The sequence below is a fragment of the Grammomys surdaster genome, unplaced genomic scaffold (assembly GCF_004785775.1).
Source record: "Grammomys surdaster isolate TR1022 unplaced genomic scaffold, NIH_TR_1.0 126531, whole genome shotgun sequence".
Taxonomy (NCBI): Eukaryota; Metazoa; Chordata; class Mammalia; order Rodentia; family Muridae; genus Grammomys; species Grammomys surdaster.
The window spans coordinates 17,146,672-17,159,551 of record NW_021621323.1 but is presented as its reverse complement, the minus strand read 5'-3'; positions in this window follow the sequence as shown (position 1 = coordinate 17,159,551).

The following is a 12,880-nucleotide window of genomic DNA, read 5'->3' as shown; positions in this document are numbered from 1 at the left end:
TTTTCCAACATTAAGTGGGTAAATTTGCTTGTTGTTTTTGTTTTGATTTGTTTTGTTGTCGGAGGGAAGGAAGGAGTAGATTAAGTCACTGCTACTTGTTCCCAATGAAACATGACCTTCTCTTAAAAGTCAAACATGGCAGAGTCTGACTTAAACAAAGAAGATAATTTTCAGTCTGAAAGTAAGATCAGATAGTAGTCATAAAAACTGATTTTACTTCATGCCCCCCACCCAGCACCAGTCCATGAAGCCTGCTTTAATAATAAACAAGATCCAGATGTTAGGACAACATGAAATACTTTGTTTCATACTCAGGGAGGCAGAGCATGCTGTCTAGTTAGTACAGCCATTTGTTTGAAATACAAACCCTTTGGTTTCTTTACAGAATTGTTTGTGCTTACAGAATCCTCAGGCTGTGAATCATTAAAGATTAGCAGTCACTTTCAATAGGCAAGTAAATAGCTGATAGATAGCCCCAGGTTCTGTGGAAGCTCAAAACCACAGAACAACATGCTTGTTGGGAGCCAAAGTCCTAGCAGAAAGCGGCTATCATCTTTGCAGCCATCTCAGGCCATATACCCTGACAAGAGACTTGTTTCAACAGCCCACAACAGCTCAGCACACTCTGATAAACATCTTGTTTTTCTCACATATCTTGTTGTGTTGTTTAATGCCCCCAGCTGCAAGGCGCACATGGTAAAGTGTCTTCAGCTGCATTCCCCTGCTTATGCTTATGTATACCCAGGATTTCCTTTCAATAAACGGGACTTGAACAGACTCTCTGTCTTGTCTCCATCCTACGCATCTCTTGCCCTTCCATCCCCACTCTCTCTCTCTCTTGCTAGACCCTGTTGACTGACCAGAACAAACCCGGACACTTGGTGCCTCAATGTTAGCCTCCAGTAAGTGGGATACAGTGAAGGACACCACAGGAATTGGACGCGTGCGTCCTACGCTGGAGAACCTGTTGACTGACGGAGCTGGCTTGAGCCTGGCGCTCAATGAGAGACAGCAAGGAGGAGAGACCCAGAGCGTGACGTTCCTTATTAAGGATTGGTAGAACTCATTGTTAATAGGGTGCTGTGATGCAGAAGGGTGCAAATGGCCACTGTTCGGATAGGGAGGGCAGACAAACACTGCGTGATTTGAGGACTAAAGAAATGAAGTCAGATAGAAGGTAGTCTAATTGTCGAATATGAAGTTGACAAATGTATTAAGTATAAACTAAAATCTTCATATTGAAGCCAAAGGCACACATGATATGAAATGTAGAAAAAAGAGATAGAGGGAGATGAATAAATGTGTAATACATTCATTGAGTGTGCAAGTGTTCACTGTGGGTGGCTCCATTCCCTAGAACAATGAGCATTAGAATGTTTACACTGTGTATGTGCTGCAAGTAGCTACTTCAAGTTCTTGTGCCTTGTCTTCTCAGCAATGGTGAACCGTTTCCTGTAGTTGTGGCTAGAAATAAACCCTTTCTCCCAGAAGTTGCCTTTGTTAGTTGTTTTTTTTTTTTTTTTTAATCACAGTCTCAAAAAGTGAAACAGAGATTCTGACCTGATTCTGTGCCTCACCACCTTGCCTTTGTTCCCCTGCTAAATATGCCCCACAAGCGTTTTGTGTGTGGTATATATCAATATTGAAACTGTTTCTCAGTTCTGATCCCACCTTTCCATCTTTGGTTTCATGGTACTGCTGCCACATTCTCAAGCCCTCTTACTGTTTCACCAGCCATTCTGTGTTCATTCTGTCAATACAGGTCACCAGAAGGAGACTGTGGGGGCCACACAAAGTTGGGGGGACTTGTTCACAACTGTGTCTGGCTCCTACTGCAGTTTACTTAAGAGCTGGCTGTGGATTTTAGCCAGAAGCTCCAACACTTTCAGAAATTATCAATCACAGCTCTCAGCATCCTTAGAAGTCTATCTCGGTCCCAGGAAAGCCCACCTTTGGATACCTATGCATTAGTAATCATACTTCTCATTTTTGTACCCCTAGACCTCTGAGAAAGGACCACATCTGTTTTCTGAGCTTGCTACCCCATGGTATCTAATATTCTTATTTGCTTTTTCAATTTTTAATAATAGTGCAAATAATAAACAAAATCTGTATTAAAGTTGTCATATTTATTCAGCAGGAGACTAATATAACCTGCTTTTATCTTACATTGCATGAGGCTTCTTGCCTACCTGATGTAAAAAACTATATGGAAACTTGATGTTCATTTCTTACATGATATTGTGGAGAAAGATGCTACCATTGGCAGCCCCTTTAAGATGTCAATAACAAACTGGAACCATTTAAAATCTTTTAAAGTTCTTGGATATAGCCATATATCATTAAGAAGCCAACATTTATAAAAGTATATTAAAATTTGGCCTCTAGAGCTAGAAGTTGGGTTTATTCTCTTATGTCTTTAGATACGTTCTTTGCTACTTTTCACAGGACTGTGGATACTGAGAACCTGGACCTCTTTAAGAGCAGCTAACATTCTTCATTGCTGAGCCATCTCCCCAGCCCTATGTTTCTCGTTTAGTGGTATTTGTAGATGGCAGATAGTATGCAGGTGGCCTAAGTTTAGTACACTATAATCAGAAAGTAACTTGATTATGTGTTTACTAATAAATTATTTTGAATAGATTTTTAAAATTATTAAATAAAGGAATACACTTTATATTTATAAGGAAAGTATGTATAAAGAGATTTTTATGTTTTCACATAGCTTTTATAAACTGCACCAGCCCCACAGTGAGTGTCTTTTAGAAAATTTCACCCAAATCAAAGAGGAAGATTTTATAAAGTTTTAAGAACAAAATAAATTTATATACTTTATTTGAAACACAATTAAAATAAAAATGAAAGGCGAATGCTCATAGTTTTTATCTAATTGAAGACTCTGGGCATATTCTTCCTCACTTCCTTTCTAATAACAGAAAAGGAGCAAACTATCCTTTCCAAATATGTTATATTTTAAAATGCTCAAAAAAGTCCAGCTATGTACTCAAATAGAGGCAAATTTCCTATGTAACAATACCACAGGGTGAGGGTGGGGATGGTGCTATGAGTGGTAAGGAGAAGGCTCTCCAAGGAATATGGTCAAGAAAAGTCATGGGTGAGCTGGATTGTGTAAATTGAAGAGACAGGGGGAGGGGAGGGGGAGGGAGAGAGGAAGGGGGAGGGAGAGGGGGAGGGGGAGGGGGAGGGAGAGGGAGAGGGAGAGGAATAGAGACAGATATAATTGATGCTGGCATAAGAATATACTTATGCAAGAAACTGAACACGTAACAGTGGTGATTGGTCTATGTGTCAGTTGTATCTTAACTGTAAAGAGATCAGCTAATACAGACAATGAGATGATATGGACAGAATAATTATTCTCATTAAAGCTTTATGTATTAAATTTAAATTTAAAATTCAGACCTCAGGTATCACTTGAGCTTTTGAAAAGCATGTTAAGTTTTCTTTTGCTTTAGTAAAAATTAGACGAGTTATTAACCTCTGTGAAAGTTTTGACATTCAATTCAACTTGCTGGATGTTTCAAAACCTGATGCATTATGTCTACTTACGTTTCATATTTTCAAGAAAATTTGAAGACATAATAAGTTTTATGTTATTGTCTTGTTCTTAACTCCACTTACAAAGAGGTTGCTTAAACACTTACATATTCCTAAATTTGACTAATATTAGTAGCAGAGGAAGCACCTGATTTTGTGTTGAGCCTGAATCATTTTTATTTTAATACCAAAATGTATAAATTATATAGTCCAAGTCCCCTGTGTGTGTTACTATAGCCAGTATGCACACAATTTGACAACTGTGGCATTTGCTTTAGTAGTGAGATTGGATGGTTTTCTGCTGTGGCACGTGGTGTGTTGCTATGATATCTTACCATCTGTTTGTAAAATTATTCTGTTAATACATCCAATTTAAGAAAATACAGTTGTTCAGCTTGTTTTTCCAAGAAAACTTGGAGTGCAAATGAGCAAAATTTAAATGTGAAGCCACATGATCTAAGTCAGAAGTTATGCCTCACAGAACAACATCTTCCCCAGTCACATACATTCAGGCATGAACTTGATACAACCATTTTAAAATAGCATTAATGTTTGGCAATTAAAGCTCATCGTTAGAAATTTTCACACATTACTAGGTGACATTTCCAATGTTAGCTTTGTTAAAGAACCAGCTACTCCATGCTTAATTTGCCACCCAACGCTCTTGGCGCATGTTCAGGGCACTCGGTAGGCTCTCTGTGGTAGGCCTATCCAAACGCTATTTTGGGCACATATTCCATGGATTAATCGGTAATTCCCCACATATCTCAGTGTCCTTGCTGATTAGCAGCTTGGGACCTTGTTACATATTGAGAACTAGAACTCAGGCCAAGGCATAACTGGCTGGAATACCAAAGGGATTGACTTGACAGGGAAAGGTTAGGCTAAGGTGAGAATTCTGTCATGCAAATATTAACTAACAGAAATGATGTGCTATGTGAGGCTGTAGTGGGAATTAGAATAACGTGCAGTCCCATCAAACTGACCCCAGCAGCCTTTATGGCCACACAACCTAGCTGTTATATGTGGAGAATGAGCATGGGGATTATTTTAAGCAAACTGAGACACTGAAACCCAGAGGTCATCACAACCACTAAAGCGCTATTCTGAACATCATCGTCTTAAATGTTAAATCCACAAGCATCACTAACATCTAAAGAAAACAAAAATCACACCCAGAGATATTAGAATCTTAAACACAGACGTCTTAGAAGCTGAAATCCCAAGGAAAACATATCCAAAAAGAGCAGAAGAGTCCTTGGGAAGGAACTGACGCAGGCTTGGTTATGCATGGGATGTGCTGTTAAGCAGAGCAAATGCATCGAAACTGGTGTGTTAGTCAGGGTTCTCTAAAGGAAGAGACGGATAAACTGATCCATATTAGAAGGAGTTTTACAAGAGGGGCTTACAGATTATGTGGCTTGCTAAAGGAGGAAACCAGGAGACTGAAGGGTGCTGAGTCATGGGTAAGATGTAGAAATCCTACTACTTACTCCAGCCTCTCCCTGGGACAGACTAGACTATCTTAGCTGCTCCCTGATGTCACTGGGCATGCCCATTCAGGTGGATTAGAGAATGAGGGTGGAGAAAGGGCAAGCCCAATTCAAGGTTTCTTTTTCTCTCCTCCTTCATCTCATTGCAAATGGGACAAACTGATTCCAAGATACCTCCAAAGTCACCGTTCAGCTGCCTTCTCAAACACTGGGCAGAATGAGACAAAGAAAGGAGCAATCAAGCAAAATCCCCAAGGCATGCCCACTATGTTCCCAAGAATGTCTCCCTTGCAGTGAGTTTGACCCAGCTATAGTCACAGAGCCTTCTCATTAGCCAACTCAAAAAATAGCAGACATTATGATGGGCTTCCGAGCAATTGGTCACCCCAAATCTAGCTAGAATTTCAGGTTAGACATAGGTAGAGGCAGATACTTCTATCAGCCTGGTCCTCCCCGTTTTGGCTCATGGTTGATTACTGTCATTCACTGATGACCTTACCAAGTTAAAGACTCTAAGGGAAAAGCGTGTCAGCCTCCTTCCTAAATGTATAACCCAGTAGATGATAAGTCTCATCTGGACAACTCTACACCAGTAGAACAGGTGCTTTGGGTCAGGTCAGTCTCTGGACACTACACTGAATCTACTGCTTTGTGTAAGCCATTAGGTTCCATTTTGTAAAGGAGCCAGTGAGTTTTGCATTTATCAAAAAGCATGGATATGGTAGATCACTCTGTGCTTTCCATAAGGCTTACTGGGGGAATTATCAAGCCACATCAGTTAACAGCATGTACACAGGCAGTATTAACTTATCATGTGCCAGTTTGGGTTCAGATTCCTTTTATTAAGGTGATTTTACAAAGCCCTATCTTCTAAGCCAAATGACTGCCACATTATGACATGCATTCAGCTGTGAAAATTTACAGAAGGTCATCATGGCTGGAGGAGCCAGAGGTTCCTCTTAGGCTCAAGAATGACCCCTGAGGATCCTTATAAGATGTTGACAGTACAAATATAAAAGTGATTAATTTTGGCCATTTGAATGGCCTTAAACACCAGAAGCCCAATTTTGCTTTTCTAGTCTACTCATGCTCCTCCCTCAGAGATCCACACCGGCTGCTGTCAGGGAAAGGGTCAATGACTCTCCAAGCTGTGTAACGCTGAGATGGGATGGAGTCTAGGAAGTATTTGTCCAAGAAAGAGAGGACTCTTATGAGGTGGGCTCCTGGGACTGATCCCTGTTGGGATGGAGATAAAATACCTATCTTCACTGTCTATATGACTATGTACTCACAGAATATCTATATTAAAAAGAGGAAGGTTGCAATAAGCAGAAGAGAAGAGACAAAAGAAAAGTGCAGTTAGATTGGAGAAATAACTGGAGGAGGGAAATCTGCTAGAGAAGAGAGGTTCTGGCAAATGCTCTAGTGCAAATAAGAGGATCTACAGTAACCTGTTCACCATAAGCCAATGGACCACTAACCAAATGAAGTATCCAGACCCCATAAACAGCTCACCAACATCTTCCTGAGGTGGTAATATGATAATTAGCCCCGAAGGCTGTGCTACTATCTGGCAAGGTGGAGGGGACTCTACTGGTGAGTTGTCAAAGTGTTAATAGTTTCTCGAGTGTGGAGTGCGAGGACCTTGTAAACAAGAAGGTAAAAATGGAGCAAATGTTTTCCTGGAACCTCCCTCTCCCACAATCCCCTTTTCCAGTACCCCACTCCCCATTCCAGGTTGATATAGACCAAGAACACAATAGTCACCCAGGCCTCTCTACCTTCTCCATCTCCATTCTGTCCCACCTCCTTCTTGACCACTGTTCCTTCGTGTTTTTAAAAACTACTACTTGGTTTAGAAACAGTTTAAGTGTGTTCCCCAAAAGTTCACGTGCTAATTTTATTCCTAACTGTGGCACCTTTGAGAGATCCTGTAACCTTAAGAGATAAGAGTTATGGGGAGGTAACTCAGCCATTGTTGGTACAACCTCAGGAAGAATGAGTATGGCTCTGTTAGGACTTGGGTTAGCTCCTGGGAGAGTAGGTCAGTGTACAGGTGTGATCCTGGACACTAATCCCTTCATCTCCTGTCTCTATATGTGCTCTCTTTTGTGAATGCATACTGTGGTATAATCTGCCACAAGGCCATCCCCGGAATCTGACTGATGAGGCTACCCAATCTTGGGCTGCGGACTCTAAAACTGAGCTAAGGACAGGGGAGAAGGCTCAGTGCTTGAGCAGCCATAAGAGCTTGAGTTTGACCGCCAGGACCTGCATAAAAAAACAGAGGTGACCTGAAGTCCCTTGTTGGGAAGGGGAGCACTTTTCTGGGGTTTGATGGCCAACCAACTCAAACTCTTGGTAAGCCAGGGAAAGACTCTATCTAAAAAATTAGTGGACACAACCTTAGGAACAACACTTGAGTTTGTCTTCTTGCTTCTTTATGGGTGGGTATATGTAGGTGCATACACACGTGCACACATGCACATTCTGAAAACTGTAGAAGTCTCTGGGACAATAATTCTGAAACCCCAATGATTCTTAATTAAATTCTTAATGATTTTTATTTAGAACAATAGTATGTGTTGAACCTTTTGGGGGGTAATCATGAAAACAGATTTGAGGAAAAAATGAAAAAAAACTTATTAATAGTCATAAAATAGATGCTAACTTCAGTAACCCCTTCTTCCCCACCCTCCTCTCTGTCCCCCTCCCTTTATTCTTCCCTTCCTTTCCACCTGCCTTCCCATTCTCCTTAACATTTCTTGACAGGGTTTTGTTAAGCACTCCACTCTGGTCTTGAACTCCAAATCTTCTTGTCCTGGTCTCCCGAGTTGAAATGCTATTGAGATGATACAGAAATATTCAAAGGTGAGGCCTCTGTGATTGTATGAATGACTCTGGTCTCCATAACTTCATATATTTGAATACCTTGTCCCCTGTTGGTGCAGCTGGGAATTACTAGAAGAACTAATTTTGTTTAGAGGAGGTGTGTCATTAGCACCAGGCTTTGAGGTTTGAAAAGACTAGGAACATTTCCAGTATCTTTCTCCCTGCCTTATGCTCTCAGCTGCCACTCCAGTGCCATACCTGCCTGCTTGGTGTTTTTCTCAACACAATGGTTATGGACTCTAATCCTCGGTAACTGTTAAGTCCTTAATAAATTCTTTCTTCTGTAAGGGGCTTTGGTCATAGTGTCTTATCTCAGTAGTAGAAAAGTAACTGAGATAGAATTTGGTACCAGGAAAGTGGCTTTTGCTGTGACAGACCTGCCACCTGTGTGCTGTTTGGAGAAGGAATGTGGAAGACTTAGGACTTTGGACTAGAAAAGTGCCTGAATACTGTAAGCTGGGCTTAATGGGCCATCCTGGTAGGAGCTTGGAAGACAATACTGCTGACAGCCATGTGGCATATGAAGGGCCAGCTCAGGAGGTTTCAGAGAGAAATGGTATTAGCAGCTAGGTTGGAGACCATTCTTGTAATATTTTGGCAAAGAATATGGCTGCCTTTTGTCTCTGTCCTTTAAAAAACAACAACAAGTCACATCGATGGTCGAAGGCTTTAGGCTGTCGACGATGGGCAACGTCAAGGGACTCTGATGTGGGTGAAAGGAGGGTGAGAGCCCTGTCTTAGGCCATGTAGGCTGCACCCACTCCCAGCACCACGCACTCCTTTTCGGCTGCATTGGGTGGGCCCCTGGGAAGTGGACCTACAATAATCCCGTCATTGGGCTAACTCACAGCCATCCTAGTCTCTTGTAAATGTTCAAGTTACCAACCATTTGTCAGTTTGGGGTGTAATATTGTCATAAAGGAAGGCTCCCCAATGTTAGCGGCCATATCAAGGGTGGCCTTGGTTTAGGAAAAAGCCAATTTTTGTTGTGGTGATCAAGAGGCCAAGCTCTCTAGCGAGAGAAATGAGGGCAAAGCCAGGCATACCAGGAACCCTTCTGGAGGGCGTGGAAGTCTAGGGGTCAACCGTAGGGGGAGGCAGGGGAGCTGACAGCTGTGTCAGTCTCCTGCGGAGTCACTTCTGGATCCTCTGCAATTTTCAGCTGATGGTAATGAACTTCAACTGCCTTCTTGATGGCAGCATCAACCTGGTTCCGTGGATGACAGGTCACGGGCGATGATCTCTGTCTTGCTCAATCTTGATGTCGTGCGCACATCCTCTCAATGAGGGTCCGTCCGGATGGGTCCGTGCCTCGAGCCCCACGTCTGGGTGCCACTTGACCCGACCGGCGGGTCCTGGTTATTCGTGGGGGCGAGGAGGACTGCAACCTGCTATTCTTCAGAAGAAATGGTACACTGCTTGAGTTATGGTCTCCCTGCTATTCTTCAGATGATATGGTACACTGCTTTGAGTCTATCTGCAGTTGCCAAGCAGGATCTTGCAGTTGTCCAGCTTCAGGGGACCTTGTGCAGGTGGGAAAAGGTAGGGGGTGAGGGTAAGGGCGAGGCTCCTGGCTTCTGGTCCATCTGGGTTAGAACTTCTAATAGCAGGCATCACGGGTGATTCAATTTTACCTGGAAAGAAAAAAGAAGGGGATTCTCAGGGAGATTTCTCTTCCCTGGATGTAAATTGTTATTCATCATATTTATGATTGGGCCTGGCTTTGTGAGGGTATCTATTTTTTTCATTAATATTTGTGGTAGCCGGTTAGCTGTGCCTTCTGTGGTATTGGGCAGGCATATCAGTCCTCGGCTCCATAAGGGAACTGGGACTGGGGCATTCCCTTTATGGGTATGAGGGTATCTTCTGAAGAACTGCAGGTAGATCATAATTCAAGGCAGTGTACCATATAGACCATGACATGTTTCAAGGCACAGGCCAAGAAGATTTTGTACTTTTCCACCACCTGGACCCTCTTACCCCCTCCCCTTGTAAAACATGCTATAAAAAAGCATTTCATGTTCAAAAAAAAAAAGAAATTAAAAAAAAAAGAAATTGAAAAAAAAAAAAGAAATCAGTAATCCTCATTTATACAAATGATTAGCTGGATAAGAAGAAATTAGAGAAACAAAACACTCTACAACAGCCACCAATAATGTAAAATATTTGGTGTAACTCTAACCATGCAAGTGAAAGATCTGGATGATAACAAATTCAAGTCCCTGAAGAAAGAAATTAAAGAAGGTATCAGAAGATAGAAAGATCTCCCATGTTCATGGATTGGTAGGAATAAGATATTGAAAATGGACACCTTACCAAAGCAATGTACAGATTCAATGCAATTTCAATCAAAATACTAACAAAATTTTGCATAGATGCTGAAAGAGCAATTCTCAACTTTATATGGAAAAGTAATACACTCAGGATAGCCAAAACAATCATGAACAATAAATCAACTTCATAAAGAATCAACATCAGTGACCTCAAGCTGTACTACAGAGCAATACTGATAAAAGCTGCATGGTACTGGTACAAAACAGACAAATGCAGTCAAATCAAAGACCCAAAAATAAAGCCACACATCTATGGACAATTGACTTTTAATAATGAAGTCAAAACTATATAGTGGAAAATCAAAGCATCTTCAACAAGAGGTGTGTTTGTATGTGTGTGTGTGTGTGTTTTAGGATGAAATGTTCTATAAATATCTATTAAATCCAAAAAAAAAAAAAAAAAACAACAACAAACAAAAAAACCCAAAAAACAAAAAAAACAAAACCTGACTGGGCAAAATTGAAAAATAGTGGAATAATTTTATTTGCAGAAGAGATTACCCGATAGCCTAATATTGATTCTGTTGTGTGGCCACTAGTAATCACTCTTGCTCATGTTTACAATGAAAAAGTACAGGCAGCTCAGACATACAGTTCTGTCTGTAGCAGAATGTACAGTTTGAGGAGGAAAAGAGCACCAGGAAGTTTAATGTTGCTGCCACAGTTTGTGCTGACAGAGAATTGGAAAGGCCTGACTTGAAATGGAATAAAGGAATGGTGCCCCCAAGAAAGGCTATACCCAGGTGAAAGGAAAAGGCCCGAGGGATTGTCTGCTCCTAAGAAACAACAAGGCTTCTGCTTAAAAGCACTGGCTGCTCTTCCAAAGGATCTGAGTTCAATTCCTAGCACCCACATGGTCTGTAATGCCTGTTTCAAGGTATCTGACACCCTCACCCAGACATACATACAGGCAAAACATCAATGTACCTAGAAGTGGAAATTCTTGTTGTGTCATGTGATGTGGATTCATGATGTTTTGCTGAGGCGAAACCCTGAGTGGACGCATGATGTTAGGAGAGAGTATAAGTAGGATTTAATAGTGGCTAGCTGTGCAACGCTTTGGTGGTCTCCAGTCTTCACGGATCTTCGCTTCATTGAGAGAGGTATGGCAGAGAACTCCTGGCCTCCTAGCTGCTTGTGCCAATTCAGTGTCGGCCTGGTGGTTTCTGCTGGATCATACTACTGTTACTGATTCATGTTTGGTATCCTGACACTACTGAAATAGACTGCTGGTACACACAGAGATTGGAATCATCCCCAAAGAACTACTTCTAAACAGGTCCACATCCCCTTGTCCTGTTGACCATCTTTTCTCCCCTACCTTTGGACAGTTGGCTAGAAGAAGGGTCAAAGCATTTAAGAACCCTTACTAAAGTAAGGTTTGAAAAATCTAAGCCAACAGTACATATAAACAAACAAACAAACAAACAAATTCACTAAACATATATTTCAAGAAGGGGCCCAGGCTCCATTCCAAGCACACAGTCGAACTTGTAAGTACTGATCATGTGGTTCTGGATTTAAATTCATGAAGAATGCAGAAGTAAAGAGTTGTGGAATCTTCCCTTCTCCAAAGGTAAGGAGGGATGGTGAGGCCCAGAGTGTAGCTAGGAAATCTTTGCATGGAGGGCCTGAAGGCCATTCTATTCCATGAAGCTATGAAAGTGAAGTCTGGACTGCATCTGAAACCCCAGGATGCCAGAGGTGCTAGACTCACGGAATGTCTGCCAGAGACAGCTGCACACAGGGAGCAGAACCAGCCCAAAGCTTGTAGGGCAGAGCCATCTAAGTCCTTTGACATCAGACATCGAGCTACAGGATTTATGAAGTTTACTCTGCTGGGTTTCAGTTTGTTTCTGTCTACTTTTTCTTCACTATGCTCCTGTTTCTCCCTTTTAGAAGGGTAATGTATATTCTGTGCAATTTTACTTTGGAAGTATGTAATTTGATTGTACAGGGGGACGTTGTGCAATTAAGAGATTGCTTGAGTCTCAGATAAGAATTGGATTTTGGACTTTTAAATGGCATTGAGACTGTGAAATTGAACTAAATGCATTTTGTATTATGATATGACAAGCCTATGAGGGCCAAGAAAGTGGGATGTGGTAGTTTAAATAAGAATGGCTTCCCTAGGCCTATATATTTGAATATCTGATCCTCGTTGGAAGAATATCTGGTCCCTGTGTGGAAAGGCTTAGGCGGTCTAACCTTGTTAGAGAAGGTGTGTCACTGGCAGCAGGATTTGAGGTTTCAGAAGGCTAGGGACATTTCCTGTGCTTCTCTCTCTTCTCTGTGCTTATGAATCTAGATGAGAGATCCCAGATACCGTTCTGGTACCATGCCTGCCTGCTGCCATGTTCTCTGACATGATGGTTATGAACTCTACTCCTCTCAAGCTGTAAATCCCCAAAAAACTTTCTTCTCTATATTACCTTGGTCATGGTGTCTTATCCAGAGAAGGAGGAGGAGGAGGAGGAGAAGGAGGGGGAGGGGGAGGGGGAGGGGGAGGAGAAGGAGAAGGAGAAGGAGAAGGAGAAGGAGAAGGAGAAGGAGAAGGAGAAGAAGAAGAAGAAGAAGAAGAAGAAGAAGAAGAAGAAGAAGAAG